This window comes from Globicephala melas, chromosome 13 (assembly GCF_963455315.2).
Source record: "Globicephala melas chromosome 13, mGloMel1.2, whole genome shotgun sequence".
NCBI classification, from domain to species: Eukaryota; Metazoa; Chordata; class Mammalia; order Artiodactyla; family Delphinidae; genus Globicephala; species Globicephala melas.
This window is the reverse complement of record NC_083326.1, coordinates 19,989,920-20,017,238: the sequence shown is the minus strand read 5'-3', so window position 1 is coordinate 20,017,238 and position 27,319 is coordinate 19,989,920. Positions and strand designations below refer to the sequence as shown.

The window sequence follows — 27,319 nt, the reverse complement described above, 5'->3', positions numbered from 1 at the left end:
TAAAGATTAAAAAAGATAAACTAAGAGGTTAATCCCAACTTAAATACAGACCTTCCTCTGCCTACAGTGGGGTATGTTCCCATAACCCCAGTGTAAATTGAAAATATTGTAAGTTGAAAATGCATGTAATACACCTAGACTCGCCTACCTTACATGTGCTCAGAACATTTTCATTAGCCTCCAGTTGGACAAAATTACCTAACTCAAAGCCTGGTTTATAGTGAAGTGTTGCGTATCTCATATAATTGATTGGCTACTGTACTGAAGGTAAAAAACAGAATGGCTGTAAGCATATTGGTTGTTTACCCTTGGGATCCTGTGGCTGCCTAGAATCGGCAGCTCACTGCCACTGCTCAGCGTCACAAGAGAGGATCATACCACATGTTGCTAGCCTGGGAAAAAATCAAGTTTCAAAATTCGAAATAGGGTTTCTACAGAATATGTATTGCTTTTGCACCATTGTCAAGTCAAAAAAATCATAAGTCAAGCCATCATAAGTCAACGACCTTCTATATTGAAAAAAGTTAAATACTCTATTAGTTTGCTAGGGCTGCCAAAACAAAATACCATAGACTGGTTAGTTTAAACAACAGAAATTTATTTTCTCACAGATCTTGAGGCTGGAAGTGCCGGATTAAGGTGTTGGCAGATTTGATTTCTCCAGGACTTCTGTCTTTGGCTGCAAATGGCCACCTTGCTGTGTCTTCACATGGTCTTTCTTCTGTCTCATACCTCCCTGGTGTCTCTTCCTTTCCTGATAAGGACACCAGTCCTATTGGATTAGGGTCCCACCCTTATGACCTCATTCAGCCTTTACTACCTCTTTAAAGGTCCTGTCTCTAAATCCAGTGGCATTGAGGATTACGATTTTCCATATAAGTTTTGAGAGAACACAATTCAGTCAATTAAAAAAAAAAGAATCATATATTGCTCTTAGTTTGTTTCAGATGTATTTTTATTCGTGTATTCATATTCAGGTATATTCATATTCAGATAACTCAGAAATGAAATATTTTCTACCTCTGTATTTTACAATATGCTTTATAAACTTTCCAACTAAAGACGCTGTATCTGCTGAAAGCTTATTGATTGTTTCATAACAAATATTGGTTAAAGAAACAGATTTAAGTCACAATGAATATATGATGTCCTACACTGAATGTAATTTCACAATGTCTCTATTCAATAGAGGAGCTGGAAACAAAAAGTTGTGACATTTTGAATCAAATGTATTTGTTCATTAAAGATGCTCTATATCACTTTCCATAACATACTCTCTTAACCAAAAAGTAAATATCTTTGCCTTTGCTCTGAAAGTTCCACATATAAGAGGGGTATGCTTAGGTATCTCTAAATAAGACTCATGCTTTTATTTTATGATGTCAATGATATGTGATGTGTTAAATTGCATAACATTCAAAGAAAGTTTTTCTTGACATTTTATGAGTAATGACACAGAAAAACAAGAATAAAACAGCTTACTGTTTTGTTTTCTCAGATTTCAGAAACATTAATGGAGGCTTCTGAATCAATATAAAACTTGGAAACACAGACATTCAGATGTTGCCAAAGCTAAATGGATTTAGTGTGCTTAACTTTCCAAAACATTTATTGCATCCCAGATCGTATACAAACAAGAAAATTGTATATGTTGTTTGTACATACAATTGTTGTTTGTATATTGTTGTTTGTACATACAATTGTATGTTTTTAAAAAACATACAAGCAACAAATGTACCGATGGAAGAAGACCCCATCAAAGCTTTAATTTGTGATAATCTTCAGCATATGTTCAGTAGCAGTGTCTGGTTTTAAATGTCATCCAAACACAGCCTTATCTAAGTGTTGACTTGCCAAGTTTTGTATTATGTTTCTTAGTTCATTGGAAGAATTATGATTTTCTTTAAAACTAAGTAAAAGTGTCCCTGGTTGAGCCAATTTGTAAAAGCTACAGAGAACTGACTTTCTCAGCAGCTATATAATTCTCTAGATGTGAATTAGGTTGCTTTGGAAATAATAACTCTTGTGTAGATACATAAAATAAATAGAGCTTACCATAAATCTACCATAAATAGGTTAAACATAAATAAATTTGTAATAAATAAAATCTCAAATCAGTGGAGCAGCTAGTAGGCATACTTTATAGAATGGTTTGCACAAAATGGAAGGAAAGTTGATGTATTTGTTACTGGCCTAGTTAATGTTACTTATATTATTTTCTATCCTTGCAACAGCCCTTTGATGTAGAATGTAGTATCCCTATTTTAATAAGACATTAGGGTAAATATGTTTCTTAAATGGCAGCTACATAGCTTGTAAAAAAATGAATTAAGATTCAAATTTAGGTCTATCAGACAGCAAAGGCAGTGCATCTTATATGATACTCATTTTAATATTTTGTTCATGATTTGCACTGGACAGATTGATTCCATAGCAGTGTGGCATGGCACATGGTATACCTTGGGCCCCATGTTTATTTCGAAGGATCTAACTCTCTGGGAAAGCACCAACTTCCTAACCAACAGCCCAACTGCCTGTCCCCAGTTACATAGAAATCAGACTCCCCAGGAGAAAGAAAACAAATGTGTGCAAAACAAACAAAATCAAATAGCAAAGAAACAAATGCTGATTTCTATTGCCTTTGCTTGACTAAATAGTTTAGCCAAAGCGAAATGCTGCTTTCAGTTCAGGGCCCATATTGGGAATAATTAAAGAGTTTATAATCAATACAAACACTACTTCCATTCCTATGATTTTTTTCCTCTCAAATGTATATGTCTCTTCCTTGCTCTGCCACTCCTTGGTAGCTGAAAAGTATATTTATCAGTATGAGCAGCTGTTTTTTGCTTAAATTAACTGAACCTTCTTGGTTTCTTCTTTCAAGTTTAGAAGACATGATCTTTCTATTAAGTTTGAGCCTTTAATTCAAGGACATTCTATGCTCTTATCTTACTAGCTAAAGAGTATTATGAAATCAGTCACTGAATTATTAGTTTTCATGTATAACAACTATAGAGAACTATCTGTTTTAGAAACATGATTCATAATTGTCCTGTTTTATTTTATATTTCACAAAGATGAAGTTGATTCCTGCCATGGTTGAATGGTAAATGTATAATAACCTTCCTGAGAAATCAGGATCCTGTTCAGCAAGTGGTCCAGATTTCACATGTTATAGATTTAAGAAATATGCTCAAATTGGCTTTTGCATTTCATTCTGTAAGGAATATTGATTCTTATTTAACTTAAAGTTGATAATTACTGTCTGAACAGGCAAAAAAAAATTGCATTTTATTGTTTGTTAGGAGAATTGAGCAGAATGATACTGAAGTTTGGACATGAATGTGGCTATGAGTTTGGAGAAGGTAATATTACTAGGCAAGTAATTCATAAAAGCAGAGCACAATGCAACCTTTGAGGAGACTGACTGTTGTGAACCAAAACTGAATAGCTCCAATGTTCCCAAGTTGCTGCTTTGGAAACATTAGGGGTTTAGATCACAAAAATGGCATTTTGAAACAAATTTGCCTTTATACTCTTTGGTCATAGCCTTGAGCTATGAATCATTTTCCAAGCAACATTACAAAATAAGGGAAATGTTCATCACATGATGGAAAACAAAATATGAAATGAGTGGAATGATAAGAAGATGTGCATGAAAAAAAGCATCAACACATTGCTTATAGCATGTTTTATGGTTACTCTTTTCTATCAGTGTATTGTATAAACATATAGATTGGGATATACCCCCAAATGTTAATAACTATGATACTTTAAGGAGAATAATGTAACAAAACTGATGGCTGAGAAATGATGTAGCAAAAGGAAGAAGAAAAGAAATCACAACTGGGGTAGGGTCCTGGTGGGGAGGTTTCCTCATGAATTCCCCGAACTGTACGTTTACCATCTCTGAGTTACACCCTCTACTTTTTTCTATCCCTCTTAATTGTCCTGGCTGTTCTCCTCTAAATCAGTGCCAAACTTATGTTATCAAATATAGGGGAAAAAAGGCAACATGAAATTGCAGCTAAAGTAGAAAAATGCAAAACTCATAGAGAATAAAATGAAAAACTATAATAATTTTGGTAGGTTGTCCATATTTACCTACTGACTGTTTGATAGATTAACTCAGAATATAATGGTCTTATTTCTAGTTCTTATGCCAACTAACTCTTGGGCAAATTGTATAACATCCATCAACTTCAATTTTTTCATCTGTTACACTTATGGTCCCTGAATTTCCATCTAGTGAAATATTTTATAAAGTTTTCAAATAACTCTATGGATTGACATTGATATGAAGTGTGATGCATATTATGGAAAACAGTACAAATTCTAATCAAAACTAGTAAGGAATCTCTAAAATGATAAACTAGGTGATAAACAGACATCCCTCTCTTGTTTCCCTTATTTAAATGTTGCTGAGAGGAAAAACAGAGGTGAAATCTAAATTATACTCTCAAGATAGTAAATTTTAATCAGAAATGATTTAAGACCTTACAGAGACTAGAGAGGTGGCCTAAGAATAAATAAAAGAGAAGAGCAAATAATGCTAGAAAAAGTAACCCTGATGCCGTACATTTCCCTTATATAAAATTTTGCTCACAAATTACACAGACTGATGGATGGGTTAAGATAAGAATCTCCTAAATGGGGGCTTCCCTGCTGGTGCAGTGGTTGAGAGTTCTCCTGCCAATGCAGGGGGCACGGGTTTGTGCCCCGGTCTGGGAAGATCACACATGCCCCGAAGTGGCTAGGCCCGTGAGCCATGGCCGCTGAGCCTGCGCGTCTGGAGCCTGTGCTCCGCAACGGGAGAGGCCACAGCAGTGAGAGGCCCTCGTACTGCAAAAAAAAAAAAAAAAAGAATCTCATAAATGATTCTATTGTAAAACTAGACAAATAAAAATGAATACTGCTGACTAAAATTTTTCTGAAAATGAAGAAAAATTTTATTTTTTGTATTCATTAGCTGTGCTTTGATTTCTTGAGTGTGACAAATATTTACGGCATATCGAGTCTGGACATATTTTGAACATCATATATATGATAAAATGTTCTATTTTGAAATACTGAGACATTTATAAAGATGTCAACACCAACTACATGGTCATTAGTTGTTCTCCATGAAATAGTATTCAAATCCTTTAAGAAAATATGTCTGAAAAAATACTTGTTACAGGAAAATAAGCTTGAATATAACAAAAACACAGAAGGTGCTTCATCATAAGCTCAGTTAGTGGTGTAGCTTAAGACTGTCAAAGGCAAGAACAACTGTCCAATACTATCCCATTGTCCAGCCCACATACTGCCAAACTGCACTCATTTCTATATCCAATTCCTGCTCTGAAGTAGGGACTAGAAATCATCATTGCCCTTAGGATACCTTCATATAGGTGGACTCCCAGCTCTTCCGTTAAAGTGTCCTTCAATATTGTCTTGACCTCTATGGTAGGGAACGTTTAGGCCCCATCTGCTATCAGATTCTTTAATTTTCAGTAAGCTTTGGTATTATTTTTGACTTACCCCAATCTGGGCTGAAAAATCAGATTATTCTCGGTCTCTAACATACCACAATATCTGTGAAGTTGGTGAAATTTGCTACACCTTTTTCAAGGTTAGATTGCATATTGAGTTTTCTCCATTGTCATGTATTCCTTGTATTTTATTGTTATATTTTTATTCTTATGGCTACACTAACCATGTACTATCTTTACCTCTAATATACTTAGAGTAATATATACAAACAAAAGACACACACATACACATTTTTGTTGCTTCCCAAATTAAATTTCTCATGTGTTTATCTTACTTTTCCAAAAGGGCTTCTAATCTCTGAAACTTAACTTGTGAGTTCATCCTCAGAAGCATATAATGAAACACCTTATCTATACCACTTGCAGAAAAATAATAATAGTCAAGATTCATTGAATGTAAACTTGTGTGAGGATGTCCAGTTGTCGTGTTAAGTGAGCGAGGCTTTGGTTAAGTAAGTGGCTGGAGGTCAGAGGCCAGCAAAGGCAGAGCGTGGTTTTGAACATGGTCTGTTAGACTTCAAGCCAGTACCTTTCCCTGATTTGCAAGTATAAATCTATCATTTTGTATTATTCTGTGTATAGGTATTTACTTCAGTTGAGAGAATCAGAAATCTACAATTTATATCAAATTTAACATATATATATATATATATATATATATATATATATATATATATATATTTGTGTGTGGTGCGTGGGCCTCTCACTGTTGTGGCCTCTCCTGCTGTGGAGCACAGGCTCCGGACGCGCAGGCTCAGCGGCCATGGCTCACGGGCCCAGCTGCTCCGCGGCATGTGGGATCTTCCCGGACTGGGGCGCGAACCTGTGTCCCCTGCATTGGCAGGCGGACTCTCAACCACTGCACCACCAGGGAAGCCCAACTTTTCAATATTTTGTCTTGTCATTTTTCCTCAATCATTGTGAATGTGTGCTTCAGGATATATGGTTTGTTCAATGTGCTGCATGTTTGAACTTGATCAACAGTGGACAGCCTGTTGGCTGTGTGCGTGGTTATCACGCATGTATTGCACAGATGAGTGCTCCACTTACCTGCAATGTCCAAGTGTTAGTGAAACTGTGACCAAGGTTTACCTCCAGTCAGATACAGAAGGCTTTGCCCTTCATTTCCCTTAGCATAACATTTCATAACACTGTGTTGGGAAAAGACGGACATTTAGAAGAGGACCTTGGCTTCTGAGAACTCAAATCTAGGAAAGAAAAGACAAAAATATAGATAGGTTAGGGGATAAAACAAAACAAAAGAACAACAACAGAAATACAGTAGAATAGTATTGTACATGCCCTGGGGAAAAAGGAATCCCTCTGCCACCCTCTTATTCATCACACCTTTGCCTTGAATATCTATCTCAGAAGCGTTTGACACTTCTGCTCTATTCCCCCATAAATCTCCTGATGTATCCTACTCCTGGACACAAAAACTACCGCAGAAGTTCTTAGGAGGCATTCCTGATTTGCTCGAGGCAATATTTCCAACTATCTACTTCGAACTATCATTTGAGTCCCAAGGTCATCGAAGTTATTGTGTTCCACCTGTGAACCACCATCCTAAAATAAATACATAAATAAAATTTTAGACTAAACTAAATTGATTAAGCAAACAGTCCATCTTTGTCAGTCATCTTTGGTTTGGTAAACCACCTGGAAGTGTTTACCTAGCCCTGATCTACCTACAAAGGGCTGTGATTCATGGGCACCAGGCACCTTCATGTACATCAGATTACATCACCCCGCTCTGATGAGGACCTCAGCTTCCCCCACTTACTCTTATGAATGTTTTTGTCATAACAGTGCCTAATTTCATTATTATGCCTTAAAACACAAGCACCTTTTTAAAACCCATTTGTGTAGCAAAATATTGCACAGGGGGTGACCCTCAAAGCTCTCCTACTGGTCTTACATAGTAGATATTCCTCCCACAGGACCCTTTGTGTAAGCCAACTGTGTTATTTACCAAAACATATCAAAATGTTAATTGATGTGAATTTCTTTCCTTTGCAAAGTAGGCTGTTTTTGAGAACAATAATTAGTTTCATCCATCCTTTTAATTTTAACACCAAGCCCAATGCCTTTCACATACCAAGTACCCTAAAAAGCTTGTACTAACTATACCTGGAATGAATTTAGACAGAATCATCCATCCTACTGGTATTTCAGAGGGTCCTCTCAATTTTAATTTTTGGTTGTGATTTCTATACATTATTTCCAAAATCAGTGACAACTCTGTGCTTTAGTGAAAAAAATTCTACTGTAAAACCCCCAAGTTTTACAGTAAACAGCTGTGCAAAAGGCAGATCTCTGAGCGCAGTGAATGAGCTGCTCCTGGGGCTTTGCTTGCAAAGCTGCCTACCTTTGGTACACCCACCTCCTGTGTTTTCACTCCACTTCTGATTGAGATGCGCCAGCATGAGCTATCTCCTCTTATTGATTCCCAGCATTTAACAATCACACCACATATCTTGATCTTGTTTTTCAGTTTTCTGTCCAGCTTGTAGACTTCAGGACAGCACATGCTGAAACTGACTATCAGTGACATAAACATAGCTTCATTCACAAGCGACACCCGTATATATGCTATGCTCTGCCTTCTGAAATTGTGTTTCTTTCTCACCTCGTTTTTAATATCATTGTTAAACTCACTCATTTGGGGAAAAATATGAGCGATTGTAGTGAGTTTATAATGTTGCCTAAAATACATTGCTTATCTCATACGGTAATGTTTTTTGAGGGAGAAGGGGGAGTTTTCAATGAAGATAATCGTTATATTTTTAAGTGTTTTGAATAAAATGACATTGGAAAAGATGTCTCCCTCATAAAGAGTCTGATATCTATTGACAATATAACCTGAGGCTGAGAAAAAAATAATTAATGGGCTTTAAAAACAAGCAAGCAAACAAACAAAACAGCCAGAGTTACTCATTAATGTAGCAAATACTAGCTAACTCTTTCCAATTAGTTGTGCTACTTTGCTAAGTTTGTAGCAGAGATACAGTGCAATCATACTTCCATTTCATTTTGCAATTTAGAGATAGTGTAAAAGGTTCTCATAGGGTGCAGAGAAGCCTCCTGGACCCCTGCTAGACTCACTCCCCTATACCCTGCTATTTCCCAGTCCCTGCTAGAGTCCCCTTCCTGAATTATGCGTGGTCATACTTCCTAGGACTCTCCTAACTTTCCATTTTCTCCAGTGTCACTCACCTTTCAAACTGAAATTCCTACTATCCTAAAGGACTGAAGTAAATCCAACCTCTATGCCATCTGAAGCATCAACGTTAGTCACCACGAGCATACGTAAAAGTGTGAAACTGTTGTGGAAGTCAGCAATCTTTCTCAGGTGTAAATTCAGAAAATGCTCGTCTTGAATGCTAATATTTCATATAATAAGTAGATTGAAGATACGGCACTCATCAAGGCAAACTAGTGCAACTAATAAGATCAAACAAGTATGGCTTGTGTAATGCAATAAAAATGCAAATTCATTTGTCTCTCATTGTACTTACTTAGGGGAGGAAACATTTATCCTGCCTCAGATGAAATATTGGCAAGCTCTGTGAATTTACAGCCCAAAACAAGATAAACAGGTAAGATATATTCCCCCTTTAGTATCTCTGGATTTTGGTTGGTCAGTTAAAGACAGCATGATTGGAGTCAACTCTTCGTTAATCTCTTCTGCCATTTGTAAACTGCTGTTTCAGACCATACCTGGGTAAAGGCAGGGCGAAGCATGGTGAAAATCCAAATGTTCTTTTCTTCATGTCTATGGACTCTCAGCTCTAGGAAAGATATTTTAAAATTTAAATCATTAGTTTGTAATTCTCTTTTGAAGTGTGTCTAATATTTGCTAAAAAAAAAATATGAAATAGATTATTTCAAAGCATTAATTGTGCCAAACATTTTATTTAAGGGAAAAAAAACATTATTTTTTCCTTTTACATTTAACAAATCTTTCCCTTATTTTACTGTCCTCCACTCAACCATTTTTTTCCATTTTCTTTCTCTTCATTGAATTCTGTTCCTGACCTCTGCTGCCTTTGGTGCTCTGGCCTTTGTTCCCTCAACTAAAGAGTCACTCATTTTCTCTGAGACTCTTTACCCGTGCGTAGAACTCACTGGCAGTGGCCTGTGAGGAGGCTGAGAGATGACTTGTCTGACTGAAGCAACAGACAAGACAAGCAAGTCATAATCGAGTGGAACTAAATCAGAGAGTGTCTCAGAAAAAATGAAAAGAGCTCAGATTTAACAGACAGGCAATGAGAAGCCATTTTATACATTCTAAAGCAGGAAAAAGTTTAAACTTCTTAGATATGAGACAGAACTCATTTCTGAACACATTTCTTTCATACTTATGAAAATTTACTCTCAGTAATGATGTTCAAGTTCTGGTAAAACAAAGATGTTGCAGCATTTAAGAAATACTGAAAAGAAATCAGAGAACTTTTATTAATAATTTGGTATGATGCCTAATGAAAATTTTAAAAGATGCTGTGATATGAAGTAATTTATAGAAGGTAAATGCAATTCCCTTATGTTGATTGTAAAACATGAATTATAAAATCTGATATTTTCTTTTCTGTTTTACTGACATTTCAAAGATATAGAAGATATATTTATGAGTTATGAGTAATTATGAATCTATTCCTGCAATTAAATAAGCTTCTCCTGTCTCTTCTTTTTCTGTGACTGTAAAGCACACAAATTTACATAGCCATTTATTTCACCCCGAAAAACTGACACACACATAGACACATACATCTTTACCTAATTCGGTTTGAAGCATCTCATGTTGCACTTGTTTTCTTGCCAAAATCTTATCAATGATATGACTAATACTTTTTCCTATAATCTTTAGGAAAATTTGAAACAATTTAGTCTTCACAGTTGAGATTATCCCTCATTCTTTCTGTGTCCTGTTAAAAAGAAGTACAGTTCTATATTTCAGTAAGAATTCTGAGATCCTGAATAAAATCACATTATTTCAATTTGAGCTTGATTTTTTTTTTGTTTATAATACTGGCTACTTGTTTATTTAATTGGTTTTCATTATTAAAATGTATTGTGATGTAAGTGTTCTAGTAAATGATAAAAAAAAAACTGTAGCTCATTTCTGGAATATTTTTCTCATATAGGTAAGAATTATTTGAGATCTATTGCAAAAGTGGAGTGGTTAACCTTACATAGGCAGGACAGGCATTCATTTTTACAAGAGGGCATATGGGTACAGTTATGGGTCCAGGCAGAATGAAAGATCTAATGATGGCAAGATGAACCATTTCCTTTGGTTGCTTCTCCTTCCTTAGTGACATAAGTCAAGGGCATCATCTGTGAGTATGAAAGGAAGAGACTGTGATGGAGATGTAAAGAGACAAATCCTTTTTGAAAAAGGAAGAGTGTTTTTACTAGAGAAAATTAGAAGATTCATTCACCCATAATGAGAAGTTGTGGTGATAAATTTAACTCAGATAAGTCAGAATGGTCAACACTTCATCTTGAAATGCTCAAAAACAGACATTGAGTAAGTAGAGGTAGCTTTCAAGAGAAATGTAACAGAGAGAGACAGACAGACAGACAAGGGAGTTGAAGGTGTGTGCAAAGGAATGATTGATTTTAGAAGTCTTGGAATCCTATATGGAAAAGGAGGAATGAGAATATATGAGGGAGTAGATGGGCAGGACCTCAATGGATTGAATGTCCTTGTAGGGGCAAGGAATTTTTAGAAATTTATTTGAATTAACTTTAGCATGCCATTTTAATTTTTATTGACTTTTAGCTATGACTGCATTCACTTTCTTATTTCATTTCTTCAGTGATTGCTCTAGGAATTGTACATTATTAGCTTATCATAGTCCACTTAAAGTTTCTATTATACTATTTCATATAAAATAAAAGAAACTTGAAACAGAGTATTCACTCCTCTCCCAGTATTTGTGTGTGTGTGTGTGTGTGTGTATTAACCGCTGTCATACAGAGTTATAATATTTGCTTTAAACAATTATATGTGTTAAATAAATTAAGACAAAAATGTGTATTAAAAATATTTTCCCACATTTTCCCTTTCTGGTGCTCTTTATTCCTTGCTACAAATCTGAGTTTTCATCTGGTGTCAACACTGCTCATACTGAAGGAATTCTTTTAATGTTTCCTGAAGTACAGGTCTATTGGTAAAAATGTTTCTCAATTTTTATCTCTAAAATGGCATTTTGCCTTATTTTTGAAGAATATTTCTTCTGGATAGTATTTACTCTCCAGAAGATTTTCAGTCATTAATTCTTGAAAAAATGTTTTGCCGCATTTTCTCTTTTCTGGACCTCCGTTAATACTGTCTGAACGTTCACTGAGACTCTCCTCACTTTTCTTTTCAAGCTTTTATTTTTCTATCTTTTCTGTGAATTAAATGATGTCCATTATTCTATCTTCATGTTCACTGATCCTACCTTTTGCCATACTTAGCCTGATCTTAAGTCCCTTCAGTGATTTTTTTAGTTCAGATGTTGTAAATTTTAGCTCTAAAATGTTCATTTGTTCTTTTTTTTTTTTCTATTACTCTGCTGAGATACCTCATCTGTTCCACAATCATAATGTTGTTTTTTTTTTTTTAACTGTTTAGACATTTTTTTAAAAGTTACTGTAAGGTTTTATCTGCTAATTCCAGTATCTGGATCATCCTCTGGTTGGCTTCCATTGAAAGTCACTTATCTCACTTCCAGAAACTATAGTGTGTGAAAAATGCTAGAAATATACAACAACCACTCTAAAAATCCTCTGAAAGCAGTGTCCTAGGACTTTTGCTGGTAAAGATCATAATCCACACTAGTGTTGAAGAGGTGATGAGTTGAAGGGTTTGGGTCATCAGAGAAGAGTAGGATTCTTGAAGATATGTAAGGATTAGTCCTGATGATACCGGAGAGAGAGTTGGATAATCAGGACTAATTATCCTCTCTTTCTTTCAACTGCATTTTTACCCAATATTCCAATATTCCAGAAAATGTACTGTTATAATTCCCAATGACTAACTGACTGCATGACATGGAAATTACGAACACACTGTCTGACTAAGTAGCTAAAGCATTTTAATCCTTAAGCAACAAAGACCTTACTCTGATGTAATTGCCTTTAGTAGGAAAGAAAAGAGGACTTTGTGGGAGAAGCATTATTTTCAAATAAAACCAAAGTAATTTGCTTTGAGAAAGTTACACACTGATGTACAAATTGAAAAGCTTCAAAAGTACAATTCAGAACATATTTTGATGGAAAAGATTAAATGATTTTTTTGACGTTTTAAATTAGGTTACCTAATTTGTCTGTTGTCATTTTCCTTGGATACTTTGCAATCTTGTCTTTAAAATAGAGAGGGAAATAGGTTTCTATACTTTTTTTCTTTCAAGGTCAGCTATTGTAAAAATTGTATATAAATTTCTATGTGAGAGAGAGATAACACATTTGATTTAAACTCATGAATAACATTTTATTGTATTTCAAATACTAAATATATTAAATAAAACATACAGTCATAGTTTTATAATCTAGAAGTTAATTTTATGAGGTGGTATATATGCTTAAGTTTGGAGAATATTATTCAAGTTTGATGCATATACATCCAACTTTATATAATATACAAATATGTATATAGTTGTCAGCTTTTAACAAGCCCACATACTGGTTGATGTAATATGCAAAAAAAAAAAAAAATCTTTCTTACAAATGTATGAAAAGGAAGAAAGTCCCTTACATTAGAGAGTAGAAAACATAAATGAAATTTTAAGCCATAATTGCTTACTTGATGAAAGAAAAATTATTTTTAAAAAATTAACATTGGGCTTCCCTGGTGGCGCAGTGGTTGAGAGTCTGCCTGCCAATGTAGGGGACATGGGTTCGTGCCCCGGTCCGGGAAGATCCCACATGCCACGGAGCAGCTGGGCCCGTGGGCCATGGCTGCTGGGCCTGCGCGTCCGGAGCCTGTGCTCCGCCACGGGAGAGGCCACAATGGTGAGAGGCCTGCGTACCGCCAAAAACAAAAACAAAAACAAAAAACAAAAAAAAAAAGAGAAAAAAATTAACATTATTTCAATTTACCAATGGGCTTTGTATCTGTTTCTAATTAGAAATGTGTATGCCTGCATATAGTATTATCAATGTATGTATTTTTATGACTAAACATTTATGATTTCCCTTATCTGAAAAATGTTGGTCCTGTATTTCTCATTACTTCCCTTGTAAACTGTAGCAAAGAAACAAAATTAAACACTTCAAAACTTTAGATTTTATTTAAAGAAAATACATTAAGTCACTCTGTTTAAATGACTGGAGAAATGTAAGTAGATGCTGTAAAAGTGGGCAAAGTTAATTGTTAACCTTTTAAATGAAACAAAATGAATGGTATTATTAATATTTTTAATGCCTATCAGAACCAAGAGAGGTATTGAAAGTATTTAACAACTAGCCTGCAATAGCATCAACCAATAAGAATCAATCTACCATCCAATTAACATGGACACATGAACCAATCAGAGAAGACTGGTAAACAGGCTATACTGGTGTATGAGGTGGAATATCAGTCCAATAATTACCATAAGATAGCTACTCTTTAGAAAATAAGTGCAAAAAGACCAGAGAGCATGCCCAAGAAAGTAACCCCCTTTGAGTAATTATTTTTAAGTGTAGAAAGATAGAAGAAAATATTTAATGGGAATAATCATTCCTAATAGTTCATATTAAAGTTTAAGGTTTTGCTTATTGGATTCTCAGGATTTCCAGGTGCCTTCATTTGTACATATATATTATGAATTTTGACTTTTTAAAAATTGCCTTCAGACTTCCCTGGTGGCACAGTGGTTAGGAATCCGCCAGCCAATGCAGGAGTCAAGGGTTCAAGCCCTGGTCGGGGAAGATTCCACATGCAGTGGAACAACTAAGCCCATGTGCCACAGCTGCTGAACCTGTGCTCTAGAGCCCATGAACCACAACTACTGAGCCCACGTGCCACAGCTACTGAAGACTGCACACCTAGAGACCCTGCTCCGCAGCAAGAGAAGCCACCGCAATGAGAAGCCCATGCACCGCAATGAAGAGTAGCCCCCGCTCGCCACAACTGGAGAAAACCCACACACAGCAACGAAGACCCAACACAGCCGAAATAAATAAATAAATTTATTAAAAAAGAATAATATTGCCTTCAACTCTCATGCACCTCAACCCTCTGCCACCCCCAAAGCTAGACCTTCTTATATGACATCGTGCAGGATACACTTGCTCCCTGATTCTGGAGTGCCACCTTACTCATTTGTTCCCAGTTGTTTTTTTGTTTTTTGTTTTTTTTGCTGTACACGGGCCTCTCACTGCTGTGGCCTCTCCTGCCGCGGAGCACAGGCTCCGGACGAGCAGGCCCAGCGGCCATGGCTCACGGGCCCAGCCGCTCCGCAGCATGTGGGATCCTCCCGGACCGGGGCACGAACCCGTGTCCCCTGCATCGGCAGGCGGACTCCCAGCCACTGCGCCACCAGGGAAGCCCCCCAGTTGGTTTTTCATGTCTTAACCATGTTAAACTTTTGCCTCCATATCACAGTTCAATATATCCTGAAGCATATATCTGTGAAAGAGCAGAGTACATGAGTTGATAGTTTTCATATTCAATGCAAGAATGATTATGCCTTTCACTCTGAGGAGTTATTTGTAGAAACTGCATATTTCCCCAGTCCTGCATGGGTCATAGAGTAAAGGAACTAGCTTCTGCAGCAAAATAAAGTATTTACCCACACTGCTTCTGACATTCTGGTTTAGTATATGTCTTCTTATAAAACTGATAATTTTGGATTTGATTGAGAATATGTATTTTTTCAGTCTCCTTTTAAAGTGACTACCTTTCTGGAAAAATTCCACTCATTATTCACAATTACTCAAATGTACCAATCTGAAGATGTTATTTATCTCCTTAGTGATGCTGAGGTGCTTCTTATTTTGTGTTTGCATGGTACTTTGTAGCTATCTCTTACTTCAGTTGTCCAATTGTCATAATTGTTCACATGTCTATCTCTTCCAGTATTCTGTGCTGTTCTGGATGGAAGATTACATGGCCTATTTATCCTTGCACACCCCTGTCTGCTGCTGTATGAATTAGGAAAATCAAGACCACTATTCTTCTCTTTAAGACTCACATAGAATTACATTCTGAGAGGAAAAAGTAAAGACAGAATGTTATTTATATATTTGTGGAAGAAATTTTTAGGGATACATGGAAACCTAAATACTGAATCATTGTGACATGTATAATTGAAATTTCATGACTATTTCTTATTTCATTGGTATGAAAATTTACAAAGATATTTTTGGGTATTCAAAGGGTGAGCTATTCAGCATTGGAAAAAGACATTCTAGCTAAAACACAACAAAAATACGTAGTACAGAAGCCTGAAGAATGTAGAATAATTGGTTGTCTGGATGTCAGTGTAGTTTTATGTGCATAAAACAGCCTGGTCTTTGTTATAATGATACAAGAAACATCAAACTGCAGTAAGACAATCTCGTGACATGGTTTAGTTACCTGAGATCATTTATTATTTGGTCCCCAATATTGTTATTGTTTGCTCAGGGGAACTAGAAATTAATTACTCCAAATTCAAATTTAAGGAATAAAAAATAGAAAGCTGAATAGAAATAAAAAGATTTCCAACTACTAATAATGTAGTAGGTATTCATCACATGGGTCATGTTTAACTGGTAGTGCTTTTAAACTATATCATAGAGAGATATTGCCATGTAAGCATTTTATAGCAATCAGATATTTTCTGAATGCTCTTAGTAAGAAAAAAGAAGGCAGAGGAGTGACAATTTTTTTTTTTTAAAGTTTGCATTTTCTGATTGTGGGAATTTGTAAGAGTAGCTGACCATTGAAATTGGAACTCTTTTTTTTAATTTTTATTTATTTATGGCTGTGTTGGATCTTCTTTTTTGTGCGAGGGCTTTCTCTAGTTGTGGCAAGCGGGGGCCACTCTTCACTGCGGTGCGCGGGCCTCTCACTATCGCGGCCTCTCTTGTTGCGGAGCACAGGCTCCAAATGCTCAGGCTCAGTAATTGTGGCTCACGGGCCTAGCCGCTCCGCGGCATGTGGGATCTTCCCAGACCAGGGCTCGAACCCGTGTCCCCTGCATTAGCAGGCAGATTCTCAATCACTGCGCCACCAGGGAAGCCCAAGAAGTGACAATTTTAACTCATCATTTTACCACGATGCTTGAGTCTTATTAGTGGTCTGTCAAGATAGTTATGATGTACAATTACTATTTAACATTAAAGAGTGTATTATCAGGAAAAAATAGATGCAAAAATGTATTTTTAACAGAGAGATAATAGTACTTAATATCATGAAAGATATGACAGATAATAAGTAACTAGCATATTTTTTGCTTTATTTTAACAGTTGATGTAATGCTGTTTCTTCTTTAAGGTAGTGAAATTCACTGTGTTAGTAATCAAGACCATTATTAAAATTACAGCAATGGGCTTCCCTGGTGGCACAGTGGTTGAGAGTCCGCCTGCCGATGCAGGGGACACGGGTTCGTGCCCCGGTCCAGGAAGATCCCACATGCCGCGGAGCGGCAATGTTATGTAATGAACTTCATTAGTGGATAATATATGTCAGATTATACATATACACGCATATATACCTATATAGGTATTACTTTAAAAACATTTACATTTTACTGTCTCTCAGTAGTACTGAATGGCTTCAAAGATTGAAAAGTGTTTGTTTTTTAAGTACTTAACCAGAAGGTAACTTCAGCATTGATGAGAAATAAATGTGCTGTAATTTTCCACAAGAACCTGACTGCATGATGTGAATTCAGTGGATCCATCAAAAGTCTGAGATTTCTAATGGTTGGAAGCACAAGCATAATTAACTGCTAGAAAATCTTGCTAAATTAGGGTAACATGAAATATTTTTCAAAACAGAGAAAACCATATTATATGAAAAATATATTTTGACTTATAAGATATAAATGCATCTTTGGAATAATCCTCATTTTCTTGTTATGCAAAAGAAAATATCTAAAATTATACAGAATAAGAACTAAGCTATCAAGCCATGAGGAGACTTGGAGGAACCCTAAACGCATATCACCAAGTGAAAACATAATCTGAAAAGGCTACACATGTATGATTCCAACTATATGACATTCTGGAAAAGACAAAACTATAGACACAGTAAAAGATCAGTAGCTGCTAAGTGTTAAGGGGTTGGGAGGAATGAATAGGTAGAACACAGAGGATTTTTAGGGCAGTGAAACTACTCTCTATGGTATTATAATAGAGGATACATGTCGTTATACATTTGTCTGAATTTATAGCAGGTACAGCACCAACAGTGAACCCTAATGTAAACTGTGGACTTTGGGTATTAATGATGTGTCAGTATAGGTTCATGGGTTGTAATATATATACCACTCTGGTGTGGGATGTTGATGATGGAGGAGTCTGGGTGCATGTGGGCAGGCAGTAGATGGAAAACTCTGTACTTCCACTCAATTTTGCTGTGAACATTTTCTTATCAACTAATGACTTAGTGATCAAACTGTGCAGCACTTCGTGCATTCTGGATTTTAAAAGTTTTTTATTACACATTGTGTAAAATCTACCACTGTATGAGTGGAAATTAAGACTTCATGTGCTTTTTATACATGGTAGTATTTCTTCAGATAAATCTCTCCTATAAATTAAAAAAAAAAAGGGGGACAGGGAAAGATTTCCAGAATGGCAGAATAAGAAGCTTTATCATCCTTCTCCGAGCTCTGCCTCGGTGCTTTATTTTGGGCATGCATGACCAAGAAGTTGGGGTCTCATTTTCCTCCAGCTTTCAGTCTGAGACTGGTTTACTTTATGAAGGACAGGCTACCTACTTTTCTCATCCACCCAGCCCCATGACACAGAACTCTATGGCAGTCAAACATGGTCAAAAAGATTGTATTTCCATTTTTCTTTCAACCTCACAAAATAGATTTTAAAAAAAACTTTTGTTAGAGGCAACAGAGGACATTTCATAATGACAAATGTGTCCATTCATCAAGAAGTAGCAGCAATTATAAACATACATGCACCTAAAAACAGAACCCCAATATGCAGGAATCAAAAAAGTCTTGCATATTGAATTCACTTCCTTGAAAGAAGTGAAGGAAGATATACACATTCAACAATCATCATTACAGACATCAAAACACCCACTTTTAATAATAAATAAGGCAATGTGGTAGAAGATTAACAAGGAAATAAAAGTCTTGACAACATTATAAACAAATAAGACCAAAAAGACATCTATAGAATTCACCATCCAACAACAGCAAAATACTCATTCTTCAGAAGTGCTAACTGAACATCCTCCAATACATACCATATACTAGAACTTTAAAAAAAAAGTATAAATGTATATAAAGAGATTGAATTTCACAAAATATGTTCTCTGGCCAAAATGGAAATAAGTTAGAAATCAATAACAGATGAATATTTGGGAAATTCACATATATGTGGAAATTAAACTCACTTCTAAATAACCAGTGGGCCAAAGAAGAAATCATAAGGAAAATTAAACAATATTTTGAAGCAAATGGAAATAAAAGCACAACATACCAAAAATTATAGCATAAAGGGTATTGGCCTTAAGAGGGATTTATAGCTCTGAACATTACATTAAAAAAGAAGAAAAACTACAAATCAGTGAATTAACCTTCCAATCTAAGAAAATAAAAAAAACAAAAATCAAACTAAACTCAGAGGAAGCAGAAGGAAGAAAATAAATGAAATAAAGCATAGAAAAGCAATAGAGGAAATGAATTAAACCAAAAGCTCAATTTTGTAAAAATCAACAGATTGAAAATTCTTGGGTAGATTGACCAAGAAAGAAAGAGAGGAGACTCAAATTACTAAAATCAGGAATAAAAGAGGGAAATCACTATGGAACTTACAAAGATACAAAAGGATTATAAGGTAATGGTATGAACAATTTATGCCAGCAAAGCAAAACCAAAGCAGAGAACAGAAAATCAGCACATAGAAACAGAGCAAATATTTGGACATTAGAGTTAGGCATACAGATTCTCTTCTTTGTTGCCTATTTCTTATGACTGCTTAGGGAAACTACATGTAAAAATATAATTTTTACTCTTTGATAAATTACACTTCTAATTTTCTACAATGACCAATATCACCACTCTGCTCCCTCTACAGTTTCATTATTGCCAAACTCACATATACTAGCTGTTGCTAGATGGACTTAAAGTAGGGTAAATATATAATTCATCCCTGAAGCCAGGGCATTTTGGAGTGTGTTACAATTAAAGGGTAACAATGACAATCCCAACCACACCTATCAGCAATGAGTTTTACAGTAACTTAACTGTATAATCATTGGTTGGCAAGGATGATGGAAATATTTATTTAGGCAGATTTTCTGATGATAAGAATTAATATTCTTGAGTACACTGCAGTAGACCTTGAACCAACTTAACCTCTATCTTTCCAACTAGAAGTCAATTACTGGAGCAAGCCCGTGCACCAAGTTGAGTCAGGAAGCATTACGTTAATCCTATATGAAGCTAACAGGAATTTATATACACACTTGATCATACAAAACCTTAAAATAGCACTTGATCATCCCTTCTACTTGAAACAGTCATGAATTTAGAATCTATCAAACTCATAGTATATGTCATAGACCTTTATGCTGCAAAATTGGTGAAAGCAACAAAGTATTTCTTAGCTTTAGCTTCAAGTAAAACTACCTTCTATCTGCTAAATGCCAGGAATCTTTGAAATTCCTAGAAAGGCCAGAAGCTCTTTTAAGACTGCATAGAGTAATATTGTTTCTTAAGAGATCATTTTTCACAGTCCTGAATCCCCCAGCTAGATGATGTTTTTTCCAGCTAAAAGCAAGTTTTTTCTTTTCTAATAACATTTTCCAGACCTTAGAATTAGCTCCCTTTAACTAAATTTCCTTTAACTGATTGTACTAAACAAGGCACAATGAGGACAAAACTGGACCTTACACAGTCATATATGGCTTGTACATAACGTAAGACACGTGTAAGATAAATACAGCAAACCTTTTCTTTTCTCATACATAGCCGATGCTTTTTTTTTTTTTTTTTTTCTTTTCTGGTACGCGGGCCTCTCACTGCTGTGGCCTCTCCCGGTTGCGGAGCACAGGCTCCGGACACGCAGGCTCAGCGGCCACAGCTCACGGGCCCAGCTGCTCTGCGGCATGTGGGATCTTCCCGGACCGGGGCACGAACCCGTGTCCCCTGCATCGGCAGGCGGACTCTCAACCACTGCGCCACCAGGGAAGCCCAAACCGATGCATTTTTCATCCCAGAAGTTCTGCAATGTGTTTTAATACCTGGTTGCATCTTTCCAAACACACTTTTTAACTAAGCTACAGCTGCAGAGCTTAAAAAAACAAAAATAAAACAAACAAAACTCTCCTTGAAAATGGCAGGTGCCAGGGAAATGGGGGGGGGGAATTAGAGAAAGGTGGTCGAAAAGTACCAATTTTCAGTTGTAAGATAAATAAGTACTTACAGATGTAATGTACAGCATTATGATTACAGTTAACACTGCTGTATGGTATATATGAATGTTAAGAGAGTAAACCCTAAGAGTTATCATCACAAAAAATTGTTTTTCCTTTTTTTTATTGTATCTATCTTTGTATTTCTCGTATTTTTCTTTTTATTGTATATGAGATGATGTATGCTAGCTAAACTTATTGTGGTAATCATTTCCCAATATATATAAGTCGACCCATTATGCTGTACACCTTAAACGTATACAGTGATATATGTCAATAATAAAACTAGAAAAAAAGAAAAAAGACAGGTACCTATTTATAACCAATTTTTATTTCCCCTCCCCTTTTTGTGTTAGATAGGATATCAATTGTGAAGACTTTTTTTGTGAAAATGTGCAAAATTACTGGTGTTTGTAAAGAGATAGACATCTCTTTCCTGTTTGATGTTGTAGTTAGCTGGTGATAACAACATTTTTTGTTGGACTTCATGTAGCCTAAGTGTAAACCATCAAAATAAGTCTGCACTAAATATCTTTTATGAGAGGAATACATTTAATATCCTAGTTTCAGAGAAGAGCAGGGTCATGTTTACTACTTTGTGACTGACAAACACATTGCTGAAATAAGTGAAGTGCGATTAAATATTGCTCCGTGCTTAATATTTCATTCATTTATTGTATGCTTACTAGATGCTAGGGACAAAATTTTAGGCACCAGCTGTATGAAGCCAGCCACAATAAATAACATTTTAAGTAGGGAAACAATAAATGTGTATATAAAACTACAGATGTAGATATAGATAAAGGCATAGTGATAGATATGTTTAGGACTAGACATAGAATATAGATACAGATGTAGATAGATATAAAACAGAGACAGGACTGTAGATAATATTGAGTATAAAGAGCATTAAGTCAGTCTAAGAAGTTGGAGAAACATGGAAGCTATTTCTATTATGTTGATAATTTTCCTTTTCATAGAAATTTCATAGAAATTTTTTGTTCACTATAAAGCTAGGGTTGCCAAGTTGAATTACCAAAGAGAATTTCTAAGAAAAATTACAAAATCTCAAAGAATAAATGAATCATCTATATAAACAATTGTCTGTTTTTTCAAATGGTTCAAAGAGGGTGTCCCTGCTTACTAAAAAGTGGTTGTGTCTTCTTTTGCCTTTCAATTACTTAGGCTTTATTATACTTTATATTTGTTTATGTGTTACTCCTCTCCCTGCTTCCAAGCCATAGGAACTTTTTGTTTGTTTGTTTGTTTGGTTTTGTTTTTGCGGTACGCGGGCTCTCACTGTTGTGGCCTCTCCCATTGCGGAGCACAGGCTCCGGACGCGCAGGCTCAGCGGCCATGGCTCACGGGCCCAGCCGCTCCGCGGCATGTGGGATCTTCCCAGACCGGGGCACGAACGTGTGTCCCCTGCATCGGCAGGCAGACCTTCAACCACTATGCCACCAGGGAAGCCCCATTGGAACTTTTTAAATTTTACATTTCCTTTGTTTTCAATCCTACCTTATAGCTACTTCAGTACTGGGCAAAAGTTTTATACTCAAGAAATATCTGATGAATATGTAATCAAAATAATTTTAATTCAATCTAAAAATTTCATTACTTGAAATGTAGGGAAAAAGAATTCTAATAAACTTGGAAAATAGCACATATAAAATTTAAGTTTTCAGCAGTTATGGAAAATATTATTCTATGGAAATATTAAGGGTGGTGTAAATTTAGAATTAATTTTGAGCCGTCATTTTACGTAAGCCAAGAAGAAATATTTAATTACATAACTATCAGCAAAAGTCTATTAAAGGTGTCACTTTCTTTGATCTTGTATTTATTATCACTGCACTGATAATTGGGAACTATATGAGATTTTAAAGGTGTAACATGGGAATTCTCACAAATTAGCTTTTGCTGTTATTAGTGGCTCAAGACCTTTCCAATTGTATTTCTCATACACTCAAAGTGAAATCACTGCTTATTTCAACAACATGATTTAGTAATATCTCATGATTGTTTTATCAATTTTTTAAAAATTGTTCCTGTAAAATTGAATATTGGTCAGACATTTATGGTTAATTATAAGCTTTAATATCTTGGCAACTTAATGAATTAAAATAATATCATGCTTTCCTTAAATTCTTTGAAATTGAATTTATGATCTATAGACATTTGTAGAATGTGTGAATCTCTGACATAAGGATATGTGTAAAAAATGTTATGCATACAGTTATATGGTAAAATAGCAATAAAAATTAAACATTATATTTCACACTTAAAGATTGGTTTCAACACATGAATTTTAACATTGATCTACTACAAATTAATAAATTCCACGGTAGATTTAGATAAAATCTAAATTGTTTTAACTGGACAAAATAATCTAAACTTCATGTAATGAGAAAACATTATTATATAGAATATTTGAAAATTGAATAGAAACATCTGACCATTTTTCCACATTAGAATATGAATTTCCTGTTTAAATAACTGAATATATGTATATATATATATTTTTTTTTTTTTTTTTTTGCGGTACACAGACCTCTCACTGTTGTGGCCTCTCCCGTCGCAGAGCACAGGCTCCAGACGCGCAGGCTCAGCGGCCGTGGCTCACGGGCCTAGCCTCTCCACGGCATGTGGGATCCTCCCGGACCAGGGCACGAACCCGTGTCCCCTGCATCAGCAGGCAGACTCTCAACCACTGCGCCACCAGGGAAGCCCTGAATGTATTTCTTATTTTGAGAGATTAAGTTTTCATTTTCTTTGTGGATTATGTAGAGAAATTATAAAAGGATACAAGAGGATTTTTCCATCTTACTGCTATCATAGACCCAACTAGTCAAGCATTTAATAGACAGATATAAATAACAACAAAAAGAGACAAAATGTTTTTTTTTAAATTACCAGAAACAAATAGACTCTAGGAAGACAATGCAGAACAGTCAAAACCTCAACCACTCAATCACTATGCACCCATGTCCTAGCTGTCCAGGACAACTGCCCATAGGATTCACAGCAAATGGAGCAGCTGGACAATGTATCATTCCTCTATTGTGTAGGTATCCCTCTCTGTTCAGCCAACAAATTGACGATGCTGCATTAAAAAAATTAATAAATAAAAAGTAAGAGAACAATTTTTGGTGAGTCACCAAATTTTTTTCTGCCTCTTGACATCAGGCTTTTGCTTAAGTACAGGTAAAGTGTCAGCATTTAGCTTCCTACATGTAAATTAAATAACTGTATGTTTGAGTAGAAAAGAGATAATTTGTTATTTAGTGTTTAATAAATTCCCATCCTACTATATAGAACACAAATATATATAGGAAAAAAACCTCTGATGTCAGAAGTTTATATAAATGATAACGTAAATAAATCTATTATGAGGCAGAGAGAGAAGAAACCTGTATAGAAAAGAAGTAGAAATTGTGATAATAAATGAGGAATATGTATACATGTGTTTATGTATTTATACATATATGAATATGTATAAATATATCTTAAATATATATAATCAATAATGAAAAATTAAAGCTCTGAGAATACATTTCATTCTGTCCACTGATTAGAGTAACACCTATTCTTGTGATTTAAAATATAATTCAAATACACCCTCATGACTATAAATTTATTTTAAACATTTTAAAAATAAATCACAAAATTGTTTTATGAGACAGTATGCCATCCTAAGCCACCATTTAGTGACTTAGCCCTGTGATTTGTATATTTAATATCACAAAATATTAGATGAAAACCTAGCATGGTCATTGAGTTAGTTACCCAGAAATTTCATTTCTATATTCTGTTTAAATAGTGTTGCTTGCTACTTTTGTCTGTAGCAATTCCCTAGAAGAGTTTTTTTTTCTTTTGAATAAATAAGAATTTTTTAAAGGATGCTGAAAATTATTTCCAAAGAGGAAAAACAAATATTAAAGGAGTTTAGCTACTCCCATTGAATATTTAGGCATGAAAAATCCAAGGGGTATTTTGGGAAGACAGCCAATATGTGTAATAAAGAAAATGGGAATAATTAAATAGAAGAAAGACCTATTAAACGATGAATTTTATGAATGACCTACGTAAACACACCGTAGCATTCTAAGAGCACAGTTAAATTCTTGGGTTTTATACTATTTCTGGTGATCATCTTCTCTCTAGATAAACAAAAGTTGATAATATAATGTTTAGATTTTGATAGTGGGATTCCACATAGCTGGATTTCATATATTATAATAACATGAAAATTTAGCAGAAACTCATCAATATAACTGCGACTCTGTGATAGAATACATCTTCTTCTTAATTACACTTACCACGAGCTGTGCTTTAAGTCAGCAAAGCAATTGCCGCAAATCTATTTCTAAGGCTGCATTGTTTTGAGCCTCAGTTCCTGTGTTCACGTTGATAACTGTGCTGCCTGAGAACAGGAAGTCCTCCTCTGCTGCTGCTTGGAATTGCTCTAATTTGTTCTGGTAATGGGTGCCAGATGTCAGAGTATAAAAGAAAGCTGGACCAGGCAAATAGATCGCCGTTCTGACCTTCTATTGAATCCCAGACGTCTTACCCTCTTTTGTCTTCTGTGAAAATCAAATATTCACAAACATACTGAACGAAGTGGGACAGGCAGTTCCCTCCTGTGGAAGCTGTCACAGCAGAAGAGAGATGGCTGCTTGGCACTACCCTGGAAGGGTAACATCTGCCAAAGTTTTCCAAGCTGTCTTGTGGGGTAGTGGGGGAGGCAGAAGGAAATAGAAAGGAGAGGAAAAAAATGAACCCGTATCATCAACATCCACAGAAGCATCTCCTGTGTAATGACTGCTACTTCTTCAAAATTGCATTCTCCCCAACTGGGTCTTTGGCATCTCCTTTTAGTAAAGATGAAGAATAGGTCTGAGGCTTTGTTTTCCTTTGCCTTTTATTTTTCAGTAACTACAGGGCTAAAATGTGTCTGCTTGTATAATGCATATCTAATTTATTGCATTTGTCACTCCATTTGTCTTGGTTAAAGAGGTTTAAATCTGAAGAAGTCTCTGTAGAGTAAATCAAAGTGAATATAGTCAGATATCTGCTGCCAATGATAAGAGTATAAACTGGTGATAAAGTCGATCAACTAGTACAGGATTTACATATCTGAGCATTTAAATCACATGTTTTTTAAACTGATTTTCTACAGGTTCACAGGGTTCTATGCAACTCATTTTCTATTTTTAATGAAGTTTATATTCCCCAAATTTTCAAATGGTTGTTTTTTTGCTGTAAATGGAGGACTTTTATTTCCAAGGAGTGTTCCTACAGACGGTGTCTTTGTTTCCTTTTGTAAAAGTATAGTTGGAGGATAGAAATACCATCCTTTATTGAGGGAAAAGCATTTTGTTTTCTCAGGAAAAGTAGGGAATGATAGAAAAAAGCAGTTAACTATTCTGTTTAACAACTTTGTCATCCAAGCAGCACATAATAAGATTTGAAAATTCAGATAAATATCTAAAATTATTTTAGAATTCTAGTTATTCGCTATTCACCTAACAGAGCTGGGGATGCTAAAATTTAAAATCAGTAGGAAACGTGACACTTATTCAGGGGTCACTGTCCCAATAAACCAACTCTGCTGGCACAGCATACGTCCTTATAATTAAGCTGGTCACAGTTTCTGTTTATCTCCTCCTTAATTTCTTTTCCCCAAAATGTCAGAAGATTCAAGTATATCTTAGTTTTTCTTGAGATTTTTAGTAATTTTATAATGTGATTTAATTTTTTTTCTACAGTAACTTGCTCCATTTAAGATCTCTTTGAGAATAACAGATATTTAAGAATTAAGCTCTAAATAAAGGCACCAAAAGCCTCTGGAAAACCCAGTTATACTTGTTGGCATCCCTCATTTCTGGTCATTGATAGTGTGTTTATAAATGTTAACTTCCTTATTCAGTGTACCCTACAGTATCCAGAAGCATCTTCTTTAGTTTGTCCAGAACTATCCCTGTAAAAAAGTAAGCCATGTACAGGACAGCATGATGGGGTAACAGGGCTCTCTCAGGACAGGGGCAGAAGCAAAAGCAGTTCTCAATGACCAGGGTTCTTCCTTATGCCAGTGTGTAACTTGTTTGACCTCTTTGATACTCATTTTCTCATCTTTAAAACAGGATTAATATTTCCTATCATGTAAAAATTCAATATGATATATTTGAGAAAGCACCTGGAGCACATCAGATGCTCTAAAAAT

The 27,319-nt window shown here is 35.4% G+C and overlaps 1 long non-coding RNA gene across 1 annotated transcript; it reads right to left on the bottom strand.

Annotated features, from left to right (window-relative positions):
- Positions 1 to 954: 954 nt before the first annotated feature.
- LOC132598343 (uncharacterized) lies at positions 955 to 25,675 on the bottom strand. The gene is made up of 5 exons (XR_009566400.1): positions 25,416 to 25,675; positions 10,311 to 10,459; positions 9,255 to 9,325; positions 6,585 to 6,742; positions 955 to 4,842 (listed from the first exon to the last, which is right to left on the bottom strand). It is a non-coding gene; the product is annotated as an uncharacterized lncRNA (long non-coding RNA).
- Between the last annotated feature and the right edge of the window lie 1,644 nt (positions 25,676 to 27,319).